This window comes from Camelus ferus, chromosome 24 (genome assembly GCF_009834535.1).
Source record: "Camelus ferus isolate YT-003-E chromosome 24, BCGSAC_Cfer_1.0, whole genome shotgun sequence".
NCBI classification, from domain to species: domain Eukaryota; kingdom Metazoa; phylum Chordata; class Mammalia; order Artiodactyla; family Camelidae; genus Camelus; species Camelus ferus.
In genome coordinates, this window is record NC_045719.1 from 230,645 (window position 1) to 251,892 (window position 21,248).

General features: G+C 37.5%; 1 long non-coding RNA gene across 1 annotated transcript; it reads right to left on the bottom strand.

Moving 5' to 3' along the window:
• Window positions 1-1,351: 1,351 nt before the first annotated feature.
• On the bottom strand, window positions 1,352-8,391 carry LOC116659493. Its single transcript, XR_004314857.1, has 3 exons — window positions 8,381-8,391; window positions 3,468-3,472; window positions 1,352-1,771 (listed from the first exon to the last, which is right to left on the bottom strand). It is a non-coding gene; the product is annotated as an uncharacterized LOC116659493 (long non-coding RNA).
• Window positions 8,392-21,248: the final 12,857 nt, after the last annotated feature.

Genomic DNA, 21,248 nt, shown 5'->3' on the forward strand with positions numbered 1-21,248 from the left:
AGTTCACAGTGCTTCTCCCCACGACCAACTCTCACCACACACACACACACACACCACACAACCACACACACACAACACACACACCACACACACACACCACAGGCAAATGCACATAGATCCTAAAATGACCATCTACCTTCTGATCAGAAAAAGATAAAGATATGTGCTCACACCACCTAACAACACACATAATAACTTCTTAATACTTCAGCTCTATGAGCCTCTGAAGTTCCCCTCACTTGCGCTCACCATCATCTAACAGAAAGAAATCATAAACAATACTTCAAGTTTGATTCATTACAGTTCCTCTAAGAACTTATATTATTGCAAGTGTGAGAAGAATATAAAATTCAATTTCAGATGGAGTTTTTGGCTCAGTAGTTTTCATGGTTAAAAGCTTCCCCTGACTACACAAAATATTGGCTCTACTTTTCTCGTTCTGTGCTTTCTGTCCCAACTAAAATTTCCCTATACATCTCGTTATTTTGGATTTCAGTCAGTGGCCTGATAATGCATTTTGTAGAAAGTTTGATTGTTCCTACAGATCGCTATCTATTGATGAGCATTTTATTCTTTTAGTATTAAGTAGAACAACTGACTTCCAATCTACAGCTTTTCCTGTAACTGGAGAAACAATAAAGCTTACACTGACGTCACTCACCAATACACTACCAGACTCACAGCTTGTCCTGACCGCACTCTGACCTCCTCTAGTCAGTGTCCAGAAAAATCAAGCCCACACACATGTGGATGTGACTCTATAGGGCCAGCACGCCCACCTTCTCCATTTACTTACTCTCAGTTGTCACTACTTTCCTATATTTGACCTAGAAGTTGCCCTCCTCCTACCCCTACCCTGAGCATTTCAGAAGAGTAACCTAAAAACTAAACTCTTCATGGCACAAACTGTAATCGCATTACTAGTAGCCATAAGGTTAGCCTATGAATGAATTTAAAAGGATTAGAATGAACGTATGATAATTACTTTAAACAAAACATTTTGACTCATAAAACTGTAATTAACTTCATAATTATCAAATGGCATTAGTCTATATTACTATCCTCTTTGCATTTACAGTATCCTATATGGATACTAATATATAAATCACACTTAATATCCCAATTACTATGCTCAGATGGCACAATATCATCATTTTTCATTACAGCCGCTGTCACCACGCTCAGCACCCATTCTACGTGAGCTGGCATAACACCTGCCATCAGTGCTCCCCGCCTGTGCGGCTGCACCGGGACCGTCACTAACAGCTGTGGGATCCAGCGCCTGTGGTACTGATTATGTACAAAATCTTAACCTTCTCCAAGGCTAAAACTCATTATTCCAAACTTATAGTAATACAATTAACATGATTACCAAAATTATATCCTCTGAATTAACACTAAACCTTATGTCCTATTAACCAGCCTTATCAGCTCACTCTTCCTGAATCAACTGACACTAGCCTTCACTTTTCACTAGCCTTCCTCTCTGTTAGTGCCTCCACTTGCATCAATGTCTCTTCTCCCACCAGCACACACAGCCAGCCGATTTCATCCATCCCAGCAATCATTAATCCCCAAAACTGTATCATCACAAATAACTTCTTACAAACATCCTTAGACTTTCACACTTCACAACTGACCACATTCTATAGTTTAATCAAAACAACATTAGTCAAAACCCTAATTATTTACTACCCACTGAGAAAATCAGACAAGATGATTAAATTCAGGACTCTGTTTCTTACAGTATGTACTCCTTGGATCACTTCCACTTGTCACTGCACTAATTTTTACCCAGAATCTTGTAGGTTCCTTACATTTTATAATAATTCAACACTAAACTCAGGCAGCATCCATTTCTTAATCTGGTGTTTCCCCATGACTGACACGTGTAAGAGAATTTATGGTAAATATGCCCCTTTAGGATCTGCTCCTTTGGTTCCCAAGAGCATAACTGGAGTTTGCATTCCTGGACCCAGAGCACCTGCAGTCATGCTGCTCACACTAGGCAGCTGGGGAACATCACGCATTGTATTCAAGCCCTTGGAAAATCAGACGGCATGTCCTGTCCTTGTGACCATCTTTGTGAGGAGTAATCACAACAAGCCCCATCTGTGCCAAACAGACTTACAACCACTCCCCACAAGGCCCTCCACCAGCCACACACACTAGGAGCTGTGGGCATCCGTGCGCAGACAGCGTGAGGTCCTAGCAGTGCTCCAGCCCTGACAACCACCCGCGCCTTACGTCATGGTCTGAAACACGCGTCAGGCACCCAGGCACGGGGTTCAGCACTGGGAGGAGGAGCCCCCTCAGCTGGGGTGAAAACCAGCAGGCTTGCTGGAGCACTGTAAGAAACTGAGTCCCTGCTCTTGAAGAGCCTGTGCAGAGGCTTGCTGATTCCCCATCACAGCAGGGAAACAGCAGGCTGAACACTGCCTGGGGCTCTGGCCAGGTTGCAGGGGTGGCTCAGGCGGGCCCCCTGGACTCCCCCAGGCTCCTGGCCCCACCCTCCTTGTTCGGTGCTGCTCCCCACTCAGGTGGAGGCTTCCACTGCCAAACCGCTCAAGCCGCCCAAGCCGCCCAAGCCGCTCGCCGCCCAAGCCGCTCGAGCCGCCCAAGCCGCCGCTTCCCCCGCCGCCTCCCAAGCAGCCACTGCTCCGAGATTGCGGCGCCAAAATCAGCGGAAAAACGGAGCTCGAATGTAGCACAGACAAGGTAGCTGTTGGTTTACATACATACATAACCTGATTTAATTACTCAACTGAGGAAGAATGTATTTTCTTGTGGGTCTGTGTATTCTCAAATTCTTAGGGCAATTTAAAAAAAATGACAGACTACTTCTCTAGTCTTTATCTAGTTCCGATAGTAGACTTCGATGGCCTTTATTTACTTACTCATTCATTTAACAAGTGTAATTTAGTGGGGATCTATTTCCAAGTATGCATTTTACAAGATACTTATGACTTGGGAAATGGAAGTGCTTCCTTATTCTGGTCTGGTTCCCTAAGTAAATGTTTAAGATAAACCAAAAAGGGAATATAAGAAGGAGTATAAGAGTATAAAGGAATATATTATTATTTTTCTTTGATTTCATATCAGATTTATAAGAAGTTGCTCTAGATCTGAGGAAGTATAATGAATTAAACTTCTTCAGTTGGTTTAGAAGGCCTAATTATGTATTTTTCTTGACTTTGTTTCATAAATTTTTAATTATCAAAAGAATTACGTATTTTCCTCCTTTTCTTACTTGTAAATTCCTATGGTTTTGAATGAATCTGAAACCTCAAAATTAAACACACATACTACTACGGTTAATATTTTGCCTGACCCTTTTCCAAATAAATTGAAGAATCTACCAAGAAAGATATTTTTTCCCACAGGTACTTTTGATTTGCTCTCTCTTCTTATTTATTTCAATTGGCATTATCAGATTCTAGACCTCAGAAGAAGTTTTACTTTTCCACTCAGACTTGGAATTTCTTTCAAATTTAACAAGATAATTCTTGGTGAAATCATTTAAATGTTCTAGGTAAAGTCTATAATATACAGTAGATTCACATTAAACTAAATTTATTTCTTTTTACTTCATTCAACTGTTAAAATCATTAAAGAAGAAATTTAAATGATATAAACAAATTTTATTTAACACTTCATGAAGTGGACTGTCATATTGCAGAGAACTGCAAAATGGGCAGAAGGCAAGAAATTTTTATAGGATCAAGAATAAAGAGCAAGGAAGAGGAAAATAGAAAATATCTGATTGGCTGAGGCTACACAACTTTTAGGTGAGAAGACCCAGAGGTCTACCCATATAAGGAAGTACTAAGCATATAAGGAAGACAAAGGATAATTTGGACTTAAAAAAACACCAAATTTATTTTTATAAAATGACACAATAGAGATAATTGTAAAATACAGAATAGAAAAAATGTCTACAAATGTTTGACAAATATATCTAGAATATACAGATACATTCAGCAATAATATCCAGACCTCAGAATCATAGTGTTGAGTTAAGAGAGTAGGAAATAGAATAAGGCATCATTTAGTTAACTTAAAGTACGTATAATTACAAAAGATATTTAAAAGAAAATTGTAAGGGTTTCAAACATCTCAGTAAAAGTGAGTGGGATGAGAATGGAGATCAAGAAAGGAAAGAAAGTCAAATGAAACAAGGGATTGGATTTCCACAAACAGTAAAACAATGAGCTGCTGAGCTGCAAACCCAAGATGTGCTTAGTCCTGCCCTGAAAATTGAAGGAGGTCAAATGAAACAATCAATCAAGAAAATAAGACACCTTGGTGGGAGTTAATTAGAAAATAAATACATTGATTTTTTTTCAGAATTTTACTATGACGTCAACTCTTTTGCTTCAATTCTTTTTGCTGCCTGTTCCTCTTCCACAGTTTTAATACACCCTGAAGGCTGAGAGGGTTAACTACATAACTAGAAATAATTTAGAGAGAAAGAGTCATTGAAATATAAAAAGGAAACATCCTGCATCACTCTGAGCATTTTTTATGGCAGTGTAAATTCTCTTCATTCAAAAAGCATCTTTTAATATTTTAATTAGGATACTGTGTTCTATGAAAGAAACATCGGATTTTAGGAATGCAAATGAGGGTGCGTTATGAAACAAAGATGCAGAATTTAAAAGGTAATATGCCCTTCAGCAAGCAGCAGTAAAGAGAAAGGATGTTGGGAAGGATCAAGGAAATATTGTGATTTTTGAAATGAAAATTGTACTAGCATTTTTCAAATTTAGCAGTTTGACAAGGCTAATGACAGTTGTAGTACACTTCTAGTTTAAAATGCAAGAATTATCTTTGGCTAATAAACAAGAAATCAATCCAACAGGATGTGCTTATTAGCATTAACTAGGACCCTGTATAGTTTCATGATAGCACCTCCCTCTGGCGAAGTAGGTGTGCAGGATTCCATTCAGTTGCTGTCTGGGCTCCCTTCTTCTCCCCTTTCCCTTTTTTTTTTTTTTGCTCTTTGCTAGGAAACAAAGAAGACATTAATTGCAGATTCAGCTATAAAATATAGCTGAATTTTAGTTTTCCATTTTAAACACGAAGGAATTGAGCCTCTGAAAGGTTAAGCAGTTGGCCAAGTGACAGAGCTGGGACTAAAATCCAGGACTGCAGTGAAAGCTCACATTCTCAAGAATGAGACTGCATTGCTGTAGAACTGGAACATAGGACTTCCTCATTCCTAAAGGAGAATTTTGGACACATCTTCTTTAAAATTAAATTTGTGTTGTTTCTTTGTTTCTAACAGGAAAGGAAACCTGCCTAGAAGAAAACTTCAAAAGAGCCGTGATTTTTCTGTCTCAATCAGGATGGGATGCATTGCTGGGAAAGTATTGTGTGAACTATTTTCTTAAGTTTAAAAAAAGGAAAAAAATAAGGTCAATGCTTGTCCATAGTCCAGGCTACTTGCCAAGGCTGAGACTTTGGAATTAAGCAAGCTACCCATGCCTAGACTCCACACTCAGGCTCTCCTTCCTACTGAGAAGCTGTGGGTGTTGTAGACTTGATTGGGGATCGAGTTTGGCTAGCCCTGTGTCTTCCATATGCCTGAAAACCAGCCACAAACTCAACCAGTATTATCAGGTATCCCCTTAAGCTATCAGGAATTATGTGTTAAGATACTGTAGTGCACGTTTAAGCTACATTGAGCCATGATGCTGATGAAAGAACAAAGACTTAGGTCTTTACTGTGTCAGTTTCATCTTATTCACTAAAATAAACCAGCATGTTAACCAACATTCACGTCAGGACTAGGAGAGTCAGTGGTTAAACATTTACCCGCAGGCGACAGGACAATCAATTATGTTTACCACAAATTTCATGTCCCACAATGTAGAAGACATATAGTCAAAATGAGAGATGTCCAGAAAGGAATATATATATAAAACAATAAAAGGACATCTTATAAAAAAAATCAGTTAAATGTACTTATGATGTCTTGTCCTGCAGATGATAAGATTCACAATGTATATTACAGTGCTTATCAATAACTGAGGTCTTAAGACTTCCATGGTCCCAGTGGGTAGTCTCACACATGACTTTAGGCTAAAAAGGCACACACTTTTCACCTCAATCTTAGGAAGAATTTTCTAGCAGCCAGAACCACCTCAAGGTGATTATTTATGTTATGGTTTACACTGGGAGTTAATGCACTTCCTACTCCTGGGCAAACTGAGACATAAGCTTAATAAACATGTGATATGAAGCATCTAACTGAGAAAGCTTTCTAAAGCAGGTGAGTCTTTTTAGATCTTTCACAGTATTAAGGCCATGTGAGTCCAAGAATGAAGATATTTCTGAATATATTATTTGATGTCACATCAATTTTATCTATTCATTCATTAATATGTTGTAGATTTGTTTGTTTCATTTCAAACACAGTTCTAGGTCCTGATGAGAGAGTCAATAATAAGATGGGTAAAACCCCTGGCCTGCTTAAGCTGGGAAAGACAAATGATAAACATGAACAAATATATAAAATAATTTTAAATAATGATAAGTACTAAAAAGAAAAGAAATTAACAGTATGGGGGATAGAGAGCATTAAGGTGGAGGGAAGAAAGTTTGCTTTGGTTAAGATTATATGGAATGGGTGATCTTACACCCTCTCTGTGGAGATGATATTTAAACAAAGAACTGAATGGTCAAAAACAGTGAGCAGTGATAAAGGTGCCGGGTAAGAACAGGAAGCGAGAATATCCATTGTAAAGGTCCTGAAACAGCAGTGAGCAGTGCACACTTAAAACAAGGCTGTTATGGCAAGAAAGAGAAGAGTCCTCGTCAAGGTCAGGGAGGCAGTAAGGAAACATACGCGGCACAGGCTTGTGGGCAATGTGACGGAGCGTGGGCTTTATTCTAATTTCAGTGGAATATTGTTTTAAACAGGAGGTTGATGTGATTTAAATTATATTTTTAAAGATAAAGTGGCTTATGTTCTGAAATAATTCAGAAACAGATTTGAGAGTCAGGTGTAGGGAAAGATTGAGAAGTGAAGCTAGATTTGTTTATATTTATTTATACATGCAGCCAAATCAGTAAAATTCTCCTCTGCTGGACCTCTAGATCCTGGATACACATGCCCAGAGAATCTGCCAAGTTCAGCTTGGTGGGTATCTAAACTTTAGTCCTATAGCAGGGCTGCTGAAGCCCATCTGTTCTATGAGACCTTATGAAAATAAAATAAGATAATAGATGTAAAACCCCTGGTATGATCAATGCTCAATAAACATTAGCTAGTGTTATGGGTAGTAAACTACACATATTTTCCATTTCCTCCTCTGGAGTAAGTATCTCAACAAATTCATTCCTTTTCTTCGTAAAGCTGAATCAAACATAATAGGCATGTTTTAGGCAAATACCATGCATACCAGAAAAGAATATTTCAATGGCTATCTCATTCCTTCTCCATATAGAATATTGTTAAATAAGAATACTTAAGAAACTTATTTTATTTTTATTCAATTAATCAAATCCACTTAATATTATACTATCTTCTTTTAAAAATAGTTTAAAGAAACAGAATTCACACACACACAGACAACCACACACAAAGTGACAATATTGTCCACAATCCTGTCTTTCACAGATACTCGTTGTTAACATGTGGTTCTATATTGACTTTTGAGGCAGCCAATTATCCAAATGCTTCATCTAGGGAAAACTGCTTTATAATGGCTGCATACTTAATTGAATGAGTAAATTAAAGAATTTTCTAAAATATAATTGGAAATACTCTGACAAGAGGAAGATAAATGCTAAGTATTGCCTGTCACAAATAGAAACATTTTTAAAGGATGGCATCTAAAATATCGTGCAGAAACGTAGGTGCCGGTCATCTCAGTTGCTGTAAAGTAGGACAGGATAAAACAGCCAACCCAGTGCATACACAGCATTTCAGATACCGTTGTACCACCACAGCCCTGCACAGTCCGCTGTCCAACTTAGCGGCATAGCCACGCCTCACAGAGTCAGAGTCAGGTTAGGTCTCAGTTTAGTTGGCCTAAAAGAGACATCATAACATGTCTCTCTCTCAATACGGACAAAGCTTTAACCCGAAGTGAATAATACACCAGTTAGTTGTAAATATGCTATTTTGACAGGAAGATAAGGCCTACTTGTTCATATATTATTCAACCCTCCTACATATTAACATACATGATCTCAATACATTTTATTCTAATAATTAGGATGTTTTCATTTCTTTAGATAAAACATCTGAGCTTCAGAACAGTTGAATGGTTTACTGAAAGTAACAGAATAAGCTGCAGGCCTTGAAATCATCTTTTCCTTTATTCATGTAACACAACACGCTCTAATGTCTTATATGAGAAACAATGGGCACAGAGCGCACGTTCTCCTTTAGACTGAAGAATGTGTTCGACTTGCAACCACACTGCTAGAAAAGCACTTAGCCATGTCCGTCCCCACCCAGCCTTCTCCCACAGAAAATGTGTTCAGTGCTTCTGTGAGCCAAAAGCTGCCCTTCCTACCACAGCTTCAACATACTAGGTCAGAGTTCAGAAAACACTCGAAATTTTCAGTTATTGCCATTTTTATATTGTCTAGTGTTCTTTATACATATTCTCTACTTAAGTGCAAGTTATATTGGGTGCAAGAACCATCTTGTTTATTCTTTCTTTCTGAAAATGTCTCTGCTTTTCTCCTATCTTCTCACCCTATCTAAGTTCCTCCCTGTGCAGTGTTTGTGTTGCCTTTACCTGGTGGTCAGTCCAGTAGGGCTGGAGCAGAATGTAGGAGGAAGGAAAGATTAAGTGTTCGAAGCCTTTCCAAAGGAAAGCACTAAGGTCAAGGAGAAGGATGTGTGCACAAATCATCATCAGAGATGGGTTATACAGAATCAGTGTCTAATCTTAAAGTAATTGTTTGGAGCTGTGATTTGTGATAAACCAGAAATCAGTGAGGATGGAAGTGGAGTTCTCTTGATCAATTTTAGACATTAGTCTAATAAATCTCAGAGGATTTAAACATAACTTCAATATGTGCTTCCTTGGGTTTGTGGCATCATTTAAGGGGCCTAGTGATAACAAGTTGGCACAGAATATATGTTTAAAAAGCACGTGATGGGAAACCAAGTGCGATCTATCCTTCACAGCCACGTATTTCATCACCGGACGTGCAAAGGCTTACTGGCGTTTGCCCACCTTTCAGATAATGGAGCTTCTCCCACTTTTTAAATGATGGAAACTTTGCCTTCTCCAGCATTCTTCTAACATCATGTTCCTCTGCTCTTTTGGTGTCTGATGTCTCTCCTCAATCACCTATTATGCCTTCTATTTAAGCCATTAAATCCTTATTGTGTAATGGTCCTGGATACTTCTTTTGAGCTCCCATCCACCCATGATCCTTCTTGCCCTTGGTCTTTCCCCAACTCCTTCTCTCCTACTGACATCCAGTCCTTTTAACCTACCTGGTTCCTTGGCACAAAGAATGAAAATTAACCCAATGTACATTGGGCAACTAGAGGTCACCATCACATTTCAGTCTGACCATATGTTCCCAATCATTTAAGCCTCATGGACATCGGGGTATGATCACTTTCACAAATTTTTAATAATTTTCTTTCAGGAAAAACATTACAACGAATAACTTTTTCACGTCTGGGTTTTGTTTGCAGGTAGTTTTCTGTCACTTTTGAGCATTAATCAGAAGATAAAATAGAGATGATTTTGCTCTACTTAGAATCAAGGAATAGTTTTAAAACCATCTGATATTGCATTCAAAGAGCCACATCTCCCAGTAAATTATTCCCCTTCCTTTAAAGGTTCATTTGTCATAAGTCAAGCAGCAGCAGCAAAACTGACTGCAACCAAAACTGTGACAACAAAACAGTCTTTTAACTGGTCCTTCCGCTTCCTTCCTCAAACCTCCTCTCACAAACTCCCCCGCCCTATCCCTGCCAAGGCTGCCATTATGCGGAGCTTCTGTTTACAAGACATTAGCATTTCCAGGCTTCTCATGCAGTAGGTGCAGGCACCTTAGGGTGGCCCCGCAGTTTGCCATTATGAGATCTAAGGCCCTTCACATACTTCATCCTGGTCATGTTAGGTAACTGTTTGTACCAACTATTATGTTGGGCTTCTGTGCTTTCAATCACTCCTCTATATCTGAGCAGGGCTCTGCCCCAAACACCTGTCCTCTTCTCTGCCCACCCAGATCCTCCCCATCTTTCACAGTTCAGTGGAGGCTTCATCACCTCTACAAAGTCCTTATGTTTGCCTAGAGGTGTTGTCCATTGTTTCCTTTGTGTTCTCAGTCTAATGTCCATAGCATATTTCTCCTGTAGCACACATTATACTGTAACTTTTAGCTTCCATGACAGTTCTCCTTAGACTGTAAGCTTCCTGAGAGCAGGTGGTGTGTCAGAAGTAACTTTGACCACAGCATTGACTACTGTACTTAAAACATTTAATAAACTCGATAGAAGTTTGTAGAATGAAGGTAGGACAGATAAAAAATAAATTTTGACAGAAAAAGTATATGGAAATTAAGTGGACATTAAGAAAATGTGTCAAAAATCAACAGAGGAAGCTTTACCATGAAACTAGTACCCTTGCCCCCAGCACAGCCCCTGAGAGTGGGGAGAATTGCAGGAGTCACCAGGTATTCTAGGAGGGCAAGAATGACGCAGTGCAGCTGGCAAGTCCTTTGATGTATTTATGGTAGACTGCCAATGGGATCAGAAGCTCAAAAGCTGCACTAATTCTCTGTAACTTATTTTGCTTTAAACAGATTCTCATTTTCAACATGAATTTCACATTCAAAAATTGTTTGTCCTTTCTCTTAAGAAGAATCCCCCAATTTTATAAGCATCCAACTTCACAAAAAAACTCCATCTACTCCTGCTAATCAGACAGGAAAACATGAAAATGAGACTGAGATAAGCCAATAGGAAAGTTTCAGTCATCTGTCCACAAATTTCTCCTCTGTACAGAAATGGCATCCTGACCTCAACAAGATAACACTGTTGACCCCAATGTTCGTAGCAGCAAGATATACAATAGCCAGGACATGGAAGAACCTAACTGTCCAGCGACAGATGACTGGATAAAGAAGCTGTGGTATATTTATAAAATGGAATACTATTCAGCCATAAAAATGACAACATAATACCCTTCGCAGCAACATGGATGTCCCTGGAGAATGTCATTCTGAGTGAAGTTAGCCAGAAAGAGAAAGAAAAATACCATATGATATCACTCATATGTGGACTCTAAAAAAATACAAAAGAAAAGGAAGATGACACATGAATTTAAATGTAAAACAGAAACAGACTCACAGACATAGAATACAAATTTGTGGTGCCTGGAGGGAAGTGGAGGGAAGGGACAGACTAGGATTTCAAGATTTATAGATACTGACAGGTACATATAGAATAGATAAACAAGTTTATACTGTATAGCACAGGGAAACATATTCAAGATCTTGTAGTATTTCACAGTGAAAAAGAATATGAAAATGAATATATGTATATTCATGTATGACTGAAGAATTGTGTTGTACACCAGAAATTGACACAATATTGTAAACTGACTATAAGTCAATTAAAAAAAAGATAACATTGTTGACATAAAGCACACTGTGCAGGCTGAGACAGTGCAATTCAGACCTGGGTGTGTGTTATGCGTTAGCTTCATATGATGTCTTTGCTTGCTATACTCATTCTTACCTTGTTTAATTTAATTTTATCTTTAAATATCCATCTTCCTAATAACCTGGTGAACTATCCTAAGGGAAAGGCCATTTGCCATTCATGTTTATATTCAAGAGCAATTTCTTGGCAAAACTAAGTGAAAAATTGAGTTTTCTGGAATGGAGATCCCTGGAGAGGGATGGAAATGCACCGGAAGGGCAGCCTTGCTCATGTAAAATCTTTACCACATCAAACTTTCATTAGAGTCTGAAAGCACATAAAATGCTTTTCAGGAATAATTTCAATTTTAAACAATAATAATAAAAAGAACAGTATCTCACATCTGTGTGAAATATTCCCCAGGAGGATGGTAAACTGACCCATCAGAACTAATTCAGTGGAATTAGGAGATTAGAGATCAAGACATATAGAAAGGAAAAGAGAAGGAGGGGAAGGAGGAGGAGGAGCTGGAGGAGAAGTGGAGGAGGAATGCAGGAGAAGCTGCCAGTCTTCATCTCTAGAAACTCTATAGATGATCAGGGATTCAGGGATCTGTTTATAAGATAGGTTTTAAATCTACAAGGATTCAAAATCTCAGCAGACAGCTATGACAAATTTATAACAGAGTCAATTCACATTTGACGTAACAGTGTATGTTTGCAAAATCCAAAGATTTGGGACAATGGTTTAGAATACCGTGACTTTAAAGGAAACACATCTAGCTCACTTATCAGGATGGTGAAGACACAAGAATATCATGTTACACTGCCCTTGTGGCTTTATCTATGTGACTACATCAGGCTAGGGACTTCCTCAGTAAAGGGTATGATTCTGAAATAAAGTTTTATATTTTCATTTCCTCCGATATCATATTTGCTTTTTGAAATTTACTAACCTTGAATTGATAATATCCTAATTCTTAAAGGTTAATTCTTAAAGTAATGAAATTAGTCATATCTATCAGCTCAATTATCCATTACTTTAACAAAATACCCTGAGGATTAAGTGGTTAGAACAACTACCTTTTAATGCAGTTTATAATTTTGTAGGGAAGCAACTGATGCAGGGTGGGCAATTATTGGGCTCCGTGTGACATCAACAAGGGTCAGCTGGTTGTATCCAGTTGATGACTAGGGGAGTCTGATGGGTCCAATACAGCTTCACACCCACCTTCGGGATCTTAGCAAGGCTGAAAGGCTCAATTCCACTAAGCTTCTCTCTCTCTCTCTCTCTGTAGCCTCAAGGCTCCTCTCCCACGAAGTCTTTTTAAGATAGCTTGGACACACACTACAGCTTACAGCTCTTACAGTGAGGATTCTGAAAGATAAGACATGGAAACTACATCTCTTAAGGCCTTGGCCCAGAAATTGGTACGCTTCTGCCATATTTTACTGATAATAATTATTAGTTTTGTAATGATGATATTTTAATAAATTTTATTATTCCATTCTACAGTAATTGGTTGAAGGAGGCCTGTCTATGTATAAAAACAAATTAGTTCTTTATCTGCTTACTATTCCATCTAACTCAGTCAGCACACGATCTTTTGAAAACTGCTCTCTTGTTCTTTGAAAAAATAAATACTGAAACACTTAAATGAAATGAAAGTTGACACCTCTGCAACTCTTTGTTTGGATTTGGAGTTGCATAGGGAAAAATAAGGTACATTTTCTTTGTCAGGTAAAAGCTGAAGAATATGAATTATGTTGATTCAAAATAGACATGTCATTTCTAACCTTCCAGTCTTCGCAGTCTGAAAAAAAAATTCAGCTAGTCACAAACACCCTCTTAACTGTATGTGTGCTCCACCTTAGCCTTGTATCCCCTCAGGTAACTCTCCGTGCTGATTTGTGCTGGTCGGACGGATTTCCACATATCAATAAAGGAAAGGTCAACCATAGTAGACTTGAACATGTATTTAATAGCCATATGAATAAATATCAATCTCTGGTAACCAAGAAAGTGCACGCTGAGGACATGATGAGAAACCATTCCACAATCATTTGATTGGAGAAAGCTAAGAAGCCTGATATTACCCATGGTCAAGGGGCTGTTTTAAACATTGTTGGTCAAAATGCCAAATCAGTACAGCTGCTTCAGAAAACAATTCAGCACTGTGTTACACAGTTGGAAGATTCACATAACCTATGACTTGCCAAGTCCAGAGCTATGTACACACTCAAGATGAATTGTAGCTCATGTACATAAACGCATTTCCAGAAAAGTTCATAGTATTTATAGTCATAATAATGAATCAATAAATGATTTTCAATGGAAAAACAGATTTTTTAAAGAATGTGACATATCCCCACAATGGAATCTTTTACGTCAGTGGAAATAGACAAACTGCAATAAAAAAAAAAAAAAAAAAAAGGAAAAACCTGTAGTAACAAAATTTGGACTAATAATAAAATTTTAAAAAACTAAAGAAAAAATGAATTTTATTGTTTTTCTAAAATTTTGCTCAGTTTAGATCTGTGTATATGCATGTGTGTATGATAAATGCATATTGCAATATATATATAAACATATGATATATGTTTGTATATCACACAAACTTCAATGCAGTGGTAATTTCTAGGGAAGATGAGATCTTGAGGATGTGAGATAGGGAAAGAGTACATCATGTGATGGGAAATATTCTAGTTTTGGAACTGGATGGTAATTCCACTTTAATTTACTGTATTACTGAAAACAAATGAATGAGGGGCTGAATGAATGAAAGATGGTAAAATCTTTAAATTGCTTGCTTAACTGAGTATTAAAATTGGCTCTCTTAGCTCTCCCTTCATCACTTTTATGAGGATTAGTTGTACCATGCATTTCTAGCACCAAACCCACTACTTAGAGACTGATAACCAACGTGCTCTGGTCTGCTTCCTCTTCCATCACAAAGCTACTTATTGGCCCTTGACTAGCTATGTAAATTGGGGTAGTTATTTAAGACCTAAAATCTCATTTTTCTCCCCTCTGTCTAACAGAATGAAAAACAGCTCCCTTGCCTATTTTATAAGCAGTAGTGGATTCAAATGAAGCAATCTAGGGGAAAACTCTACAAACTTGTACACTGCTACTGTGATAGTTTATCAGAATAATACTCATGAAACATCTTAAAGCAGGTATTTATTAGACATTCCACTCGAATTGAACACTAAACATTGTCCTGTGATACATTTAAAGTTAAGCCCATTCATCAGTAAATACACATTTGTTAGCATCTTCTGGATACAAGAGACCATGTGGGGATTGGGAGGCTGACAGTCATAGAAGACAGGTTCTGCTCAGTAAAGGTACCTGGCCAGTTAGGCGGGTGTTGAGCACAGGTGCATGCCAACTCTAATCTCCCATGACTGATCCAAAAGTCATCCCCAGTATTGCCGCTGCAGCTTCCAAAAGTTATTCTTCCTTTAGTGTCTTTGCTCGGTAAATCCTATTTTAATAGCTCTCGTTTTGACATCTCTGCTTCCCATTCAGAGAGGTTTGGAGTACAGCATTTACCATTCATTAAAAAAAAAAAATGACTAAAGCCCTAACTTCAAGGTTATGTTCCCTTTTGTGTGGATCTATTACTTTATGTGTGGGATGCTGTTTGAATGAATGTTCATCAACTTAGATGTGACATTTTAAACTGAGGTTAGATCATTAGGGATTCTTCACTTATCCAGTGAGAATAAGCTAACTTCTCTCAATCTTTTTTTTTTTTTTCTCTTCCATAATATGAATTTGAAGCCTGACCTTGTTTTGGTTGAAGTAGGCTAAACTTCTTTGACAACAATGATGATACTTCCTGAAGTACGGTGACTGGGACTGTCTCCAAGCAAGATTTTAGCAGGAGGATTTATACTGCTAACAAAGCCTCAGAAAAACCCCGTTGTGTTTATTTCTCTTGTTGCCTTCCCATCGCAGTATCTGTACCATTTCTCAGAAAAAAATTTGTCAATTATATTTCAAGTGGCAATGAGAACTGGAATAAATTTAAATGTTCCTAAGAGATAGATAGATGGATAGACAGATAGTCATCAGTATCATCCTGAGGTTTTTGCAATAGCTTGCAAGTGAGATCAGCAGATAATTATAATAACTTTTAAATTATTTTCTAAAGACTATCTTCATTCTTTTATTTACTGGTACTAACTCATACTCTACTTGGTTTAATATCTTAATCATACTTCAATTGAACAGACTTAAAAACAAAACAAAACAAAAAAGGAAATAATAAAATAAATGCATTCAAAAATAACATCTTATGAGAAAAATAAGAAGAAACTATTTTTCAAGTGGATTTCATTCTCTTAAGTATTATTCTAAATTGGTTCCAAGAAGAAAGTGGTGTAACCTCTTAAGCAAACACTGTTTCCTTATTTTTAATGTGTCATTAAATTTGGAGGTTTAATTTTTCCATTGGCATAAAGTTACTGAATGTTAATAATTTTTTGACTAGGATATTGTACTTGTCAAAACCAACAATTTATTCAAGTGCAGGGAATCCTTCAAGGATGAATACTAAAAGGTCTTACTAAGGTTTTGGTGAAAAGAGGAGCTGAAACTATTAATACTCATTCTAATCCTTGTGTAATCCTCATGTAGGCAATTTAATCTTTTTTTTTTACACAGCGTCCTTAACTCTGAGATTAACTGTGAAAGCATAAAGGACAATATGATACCATCCCTTTAAATTAATACCTGGTATTTGGAGACTAGAAAAAAAAGTATTTCTCAGCATATTCATTACCCAGCTGAGTCCTTGGTCTCATCTGAAGTATGGCAGGTACTGAGAGCAACACTTTAAGGGTTCATGCCTCCCAGAAGCAAAGGAAACCAAAACCATCAGATAATGAGCTACTCAGTCAGTAATGGCATGATTAGGATTCCACCTGGTAGCTGGGTGTTAAACCACCTGTCACATGGTTCTACATCGAGACCTGTAGATATTCCTCCTGTCCTACAAGATCTCCTTCTAGAAACTGCATACTCTGAATTTGTCTGAAAAATAATACTTTTGCAAAATTAAGATGTTGTGGTGCTTCTAAATATCTCAGCTTGGAATTGTAGAACTTTAAATGCCTTTGGGAATTTCAGGTTCTAGAGACACAGTTGGATGAGAATGTGACTATTACCCACCACAGGTTATTGTTGATATAGAATGCAAATGGCACTTGGACATGGCAGTTGGACAGTCACATATCTTTCCCCAGTGGCTCCCAGACTTCCAAAAACACTGCTCAGTTTTTAGTAGACTTTAATATACATTGGTCGGGATGACTTGACTAAATCTCCTGAAATGAAATAATCTTAGAAGTCAGGGAGACGTCATCCATTGCCTACACCCTTAGTAAACCTAACAATAATATCCTGTATTGACTACAGTATTGTCTTTGGTTCTGTGAACTTATAGGAGAACTTGCATATAAGCATCTCTGGGAATTGTTATTGAAACTCGACTAATTTAATATATGCCCTATAATATCTTGCCCTAATAATTATGCCCACCCTTTACAAATCAGCCAAAGATGGTGAATGTTAGAGCCTAAAGGGCAATTTTTAAAGAAAACTTAGAACAAAAACATTTGAAAGGACAACATGTAAAACACAACAAAAACATAAGGAAATTTAGAACTGAACAATAAATATTCCATTGTCTTCCATGTTGGGAAGTAAGCATTAAGAGGAACTTCACCCAGTCCTGCCCTGAGTCAAATAGCCTGGAGCTGTAAAAATGAAGTTCTCTAGGGGGACAGAACCTTGTCCCTTTTATTCTCTGCTTTCCTACAATAAATATCTGGAGAACCATCCATAGCCAGGGGACTAAATCCATCATGTTTACTGTTTCTACTTCAGAGGGTTCCTATGCTTGCTAATCTAATATCATATGATGTCTTTATCCCTGGGTCAAAGAGGGGTAGAAAAGTTTTGAAGAAACATCTACACTATACCCTTTATTTTAATCTCTGCCTTCCTATAAATGAGCTGCTGCTGCTTTTTTTTTAAGCTTAAAAGCCAATATGTCTAATTTAATCAGCCTCAATCAGGTTGGTAAGGAAAGTAGAAACAGGAATGCTGAACAGTATAAACTTTCCCTACGTGATAATAAAGGAGCAAAGAGATTTCCATTGCAGTTTATGTAGCTCTAGGCAGACCCAGTTTCCACCTCCTTACAGTTAGGCTGGCTAGGCAAAAAGTTTTGTAAATCTTAGGTCATACTTAAAGGAAATGGAGGATTTTTCCCAAATTCTAGGTATTCAGCACAGCTTATCATATCTTCATAGCTTTGGCAAAGAGGAAGAAACAAATGTGAGTCTTTGATAGTAAGCGGACATCAGTCTTTCGCAAAGGCATACTTGATTGTGGCTTAGGGCATGTGCATGTGTTGAAGATGACACTTATTATATTAACATGGACCAAATGCTTAAGATCTCTGATCCTCGATTTTTCTGAAATAGGCTAATAATACCACCTCACTGGCTGCGTGTGAGGAAGAGCAGGATATTATTTATATATGGCACATAGGAAAACAGCAGCTTCTATAACGAATGTTTGTCACTTTGCCTTCTCTGTATCCTTTCTTCTCATTTAATATCAGAAAAGAACACGTGTTGGTGGCCTGTACCTCCCCGGACTCCACCTGTTGGTGGCATTGATGGGTCCATAGTTTGGACACATGTTCCAAGCAAGTCGCTCATACCCCTTATCTGAAACTGATCCATAGCTACAAGAAGGGAAAATGAACTTCATTCTACTGCACCTGTTATGTTGCCTTTGTGATCCCGAAAATGTTGGTAGTCATAGTCCCATCAAAAGGGTGAGACATACACGAAGGGAAGCCAGACTGAAAGATGGGTGGGTGTGCTTGGGAAGAAAGGGAAAGGCTTTATGATCATTCTGGTTATGGCTTCCAGCTGTGCTGAAGCTATACCTGCCCTTGGAGTTACCAGTTTTAGCATCCAATAAATCTGCCCAACCTTTTTATTATTTAGCTTTAGCTAATTACATTGGGGTTCTGTCACTGACAGTTGGAAGTTCTGACTCTTATATCAGTACTCACTATTTTTGAGCTTCCTTGGAATCTTACAGCAGTCTTCAACCACATTTTGGTGTAATTAGGATTTGTGAAAAAAATTTCCTTTTTCCTGATTCTGATGGTCATTTTTCTCTCTTCATTATAGGAAAGATGGTTAGTGGAATGAACTCCCTCCCCCACAAAAAAAGATAAAGAAAACGTTAGTCTATGAAATACTTCGATTATGTTACTTATCTCAAGTGTGATCAAAATTGTTGCTTTTAGGTACAGAAGACCTAGTAAATGAAGAATACGGTGCTTCTTGTGACGTATTGTGATTTCTGGCAACTCACCGAGCTTGGTATAACTACCTATTCTGTCACTAACTAATTTGTAACTCTGGCAAAGCTAATTAACCTCTTGAAATTTCAGTTTCCTTTTTGATAAAATATGGAATTTAAAAATACACATTTAAAGTTGTTATATGGAACAATCGAGAAAACGCATACGCGTAACTTAGCTAGTTTCTGGCGAAGAAAATACCCTCAATAATGGAAACAATGACCATTGTTTCTTGTCCTTCCAAAGGGTGTTCCCCATCTGGCTTACCAACTCTCTCTCTCTCTAACAAGGAATTACTTCCCTGCTTTGGGAGATGACCTGTGTTATGTATTACAAATTACAAAAAAAAAAAAAAAAAAACCCCAGCCTTCTGACTCTTTTAACTTGTTCTCTTTATAACAAGGTACTCCATCTCTCTGCAGCTTGGTCTGTTGCTTTTAAGCTGGGTTTACTTGATCAAATACTTCTAACTTAATGTGAGTTTAAAAATGAATTCAAGCCAGCTGTACCTGATTTGGAGTCTTATAAGCATAATTATTTTAGGAGACTCTGTAGAGGTTAACATCATTATTGATTATGAATCACATACAGAACACTTATTTTTGCAAAGAGCTTTGGCCATGGTTTTATAATTTAAAGTCAAAGTGGACTCAGTGTGGGATGTGTCACCCATTATAGATGGGGAAAGAAGAGCCAAGGGGAGTTAAACCAATTGCAGAGCAAGTCCACCATTAACCAGAGTGTCTGGACATGGGTTTCCTAAGCACTTACGTCTGCACGAGACTGACTCCACCAGGGCAGTTGAAAATTCACACAACTGGATCTCATTAGTTGGCTGTTTCTCTTTTTTACCCCTAAATAAATTTTGGGGAGGGATTTATTTAAACAAACAGTCCTTCTGATGGGGGTACAAAAGTTAACTTACTGACAAACAGTCCATAGGTTTAAGAAATGAAAGAAACTAGGTCTTGTTGATCTAATAATAATATTTTAAATTATTTAAACTTACTTTGTTTCAGTGTAATGATCTTCATGCATTTGTCCATCATTGCTATCCTGAATTCACTTTAGTACTGCCCATAGCTACTGTCAATTAACTGGGATAAGATCAGTCCTGTATAAAAATTATGAACCTCAGATTATTATTTGTTTTATCATGCTCTATTTTCTTAAATCAGACTTTCAGAAGAGAGAGAGAGACACATAAAATTCAAATGCTGAATTTTTTAAAAACCCCATTCAATGGTTGTACGTATGCAAATGTGAGGTAAATTAGAAAACTCTCCAGATAGATCAAATAGTTTCTCTAAGGAGTTAAAACAATGTTGCTCACAGGGACTTTCTCAAAAAGTGAGAATTAATTATCTCCTACTAATATAACTTGAGCAAAGGTGTGCATTTCATTCATGGAATGGTGTCACCTGATTTAAAGTCAGATGAGAGAAAATAAATTTCCTCACAAATATTTACTTCTCTGTTCACAAACAAGAGAAACCAAATCTAAATTGCATTATGCAGAAGAGTAACAGTCTTAAAAAGCTTAGGGGCAGGCTTCAGAATCAGTTTGATCCAGGAGTTCAAGTGATACCAAGTTTTGGCTTCTCTCCATTTCCTTTTTCTGTTTTCATATGGTGACCCAAGCACTTAGGCTCACATTTTCTTGGTTCAAAAGAAAAAAAAAAGGAAATAAAGAAATAAAAGAACAACAAATAGGAAAGAGAGAAAGGAAAAAAAGAAAGAAAGAAAAGAAAGAAGAAGAGAAAGAGAAGAGAGAAAGAAAGAAAGAAAAGAAAGAAAGAGAAAGAGAGAAAGAAGAGAGAGAATTTATATTTTTCTAATCATTTGAACATAGAGCCTCAGGCCTGATTTTGCTTATTTGTTAATTTTGGAACTGAATTGAATCACATAGCCACCCCTGATCTATTTTGTTCACTGATTTATTCATTTCAATAAACACTGAATTCTAGAAAAAGTCTGAGACGTCAGTCTCAGGCCTTATGATAAAATTTTTATTAAACCTTTCATTTATTTCTCAGTTTTTTTCTAGAACAAACAAACCCATATAGTATGTCAGTTGAAAGAATCTATTCCAGAAGACAGCTGACTCCTCTACCTAAATGACTCTTTAAATGCTGTTTTCTCTTAGGATTTTACTGTTCCTGCAGTGCTTCTCTGGATTGCACATCACGGGATATCTGAGAGACCAGTTCTAGTACACCA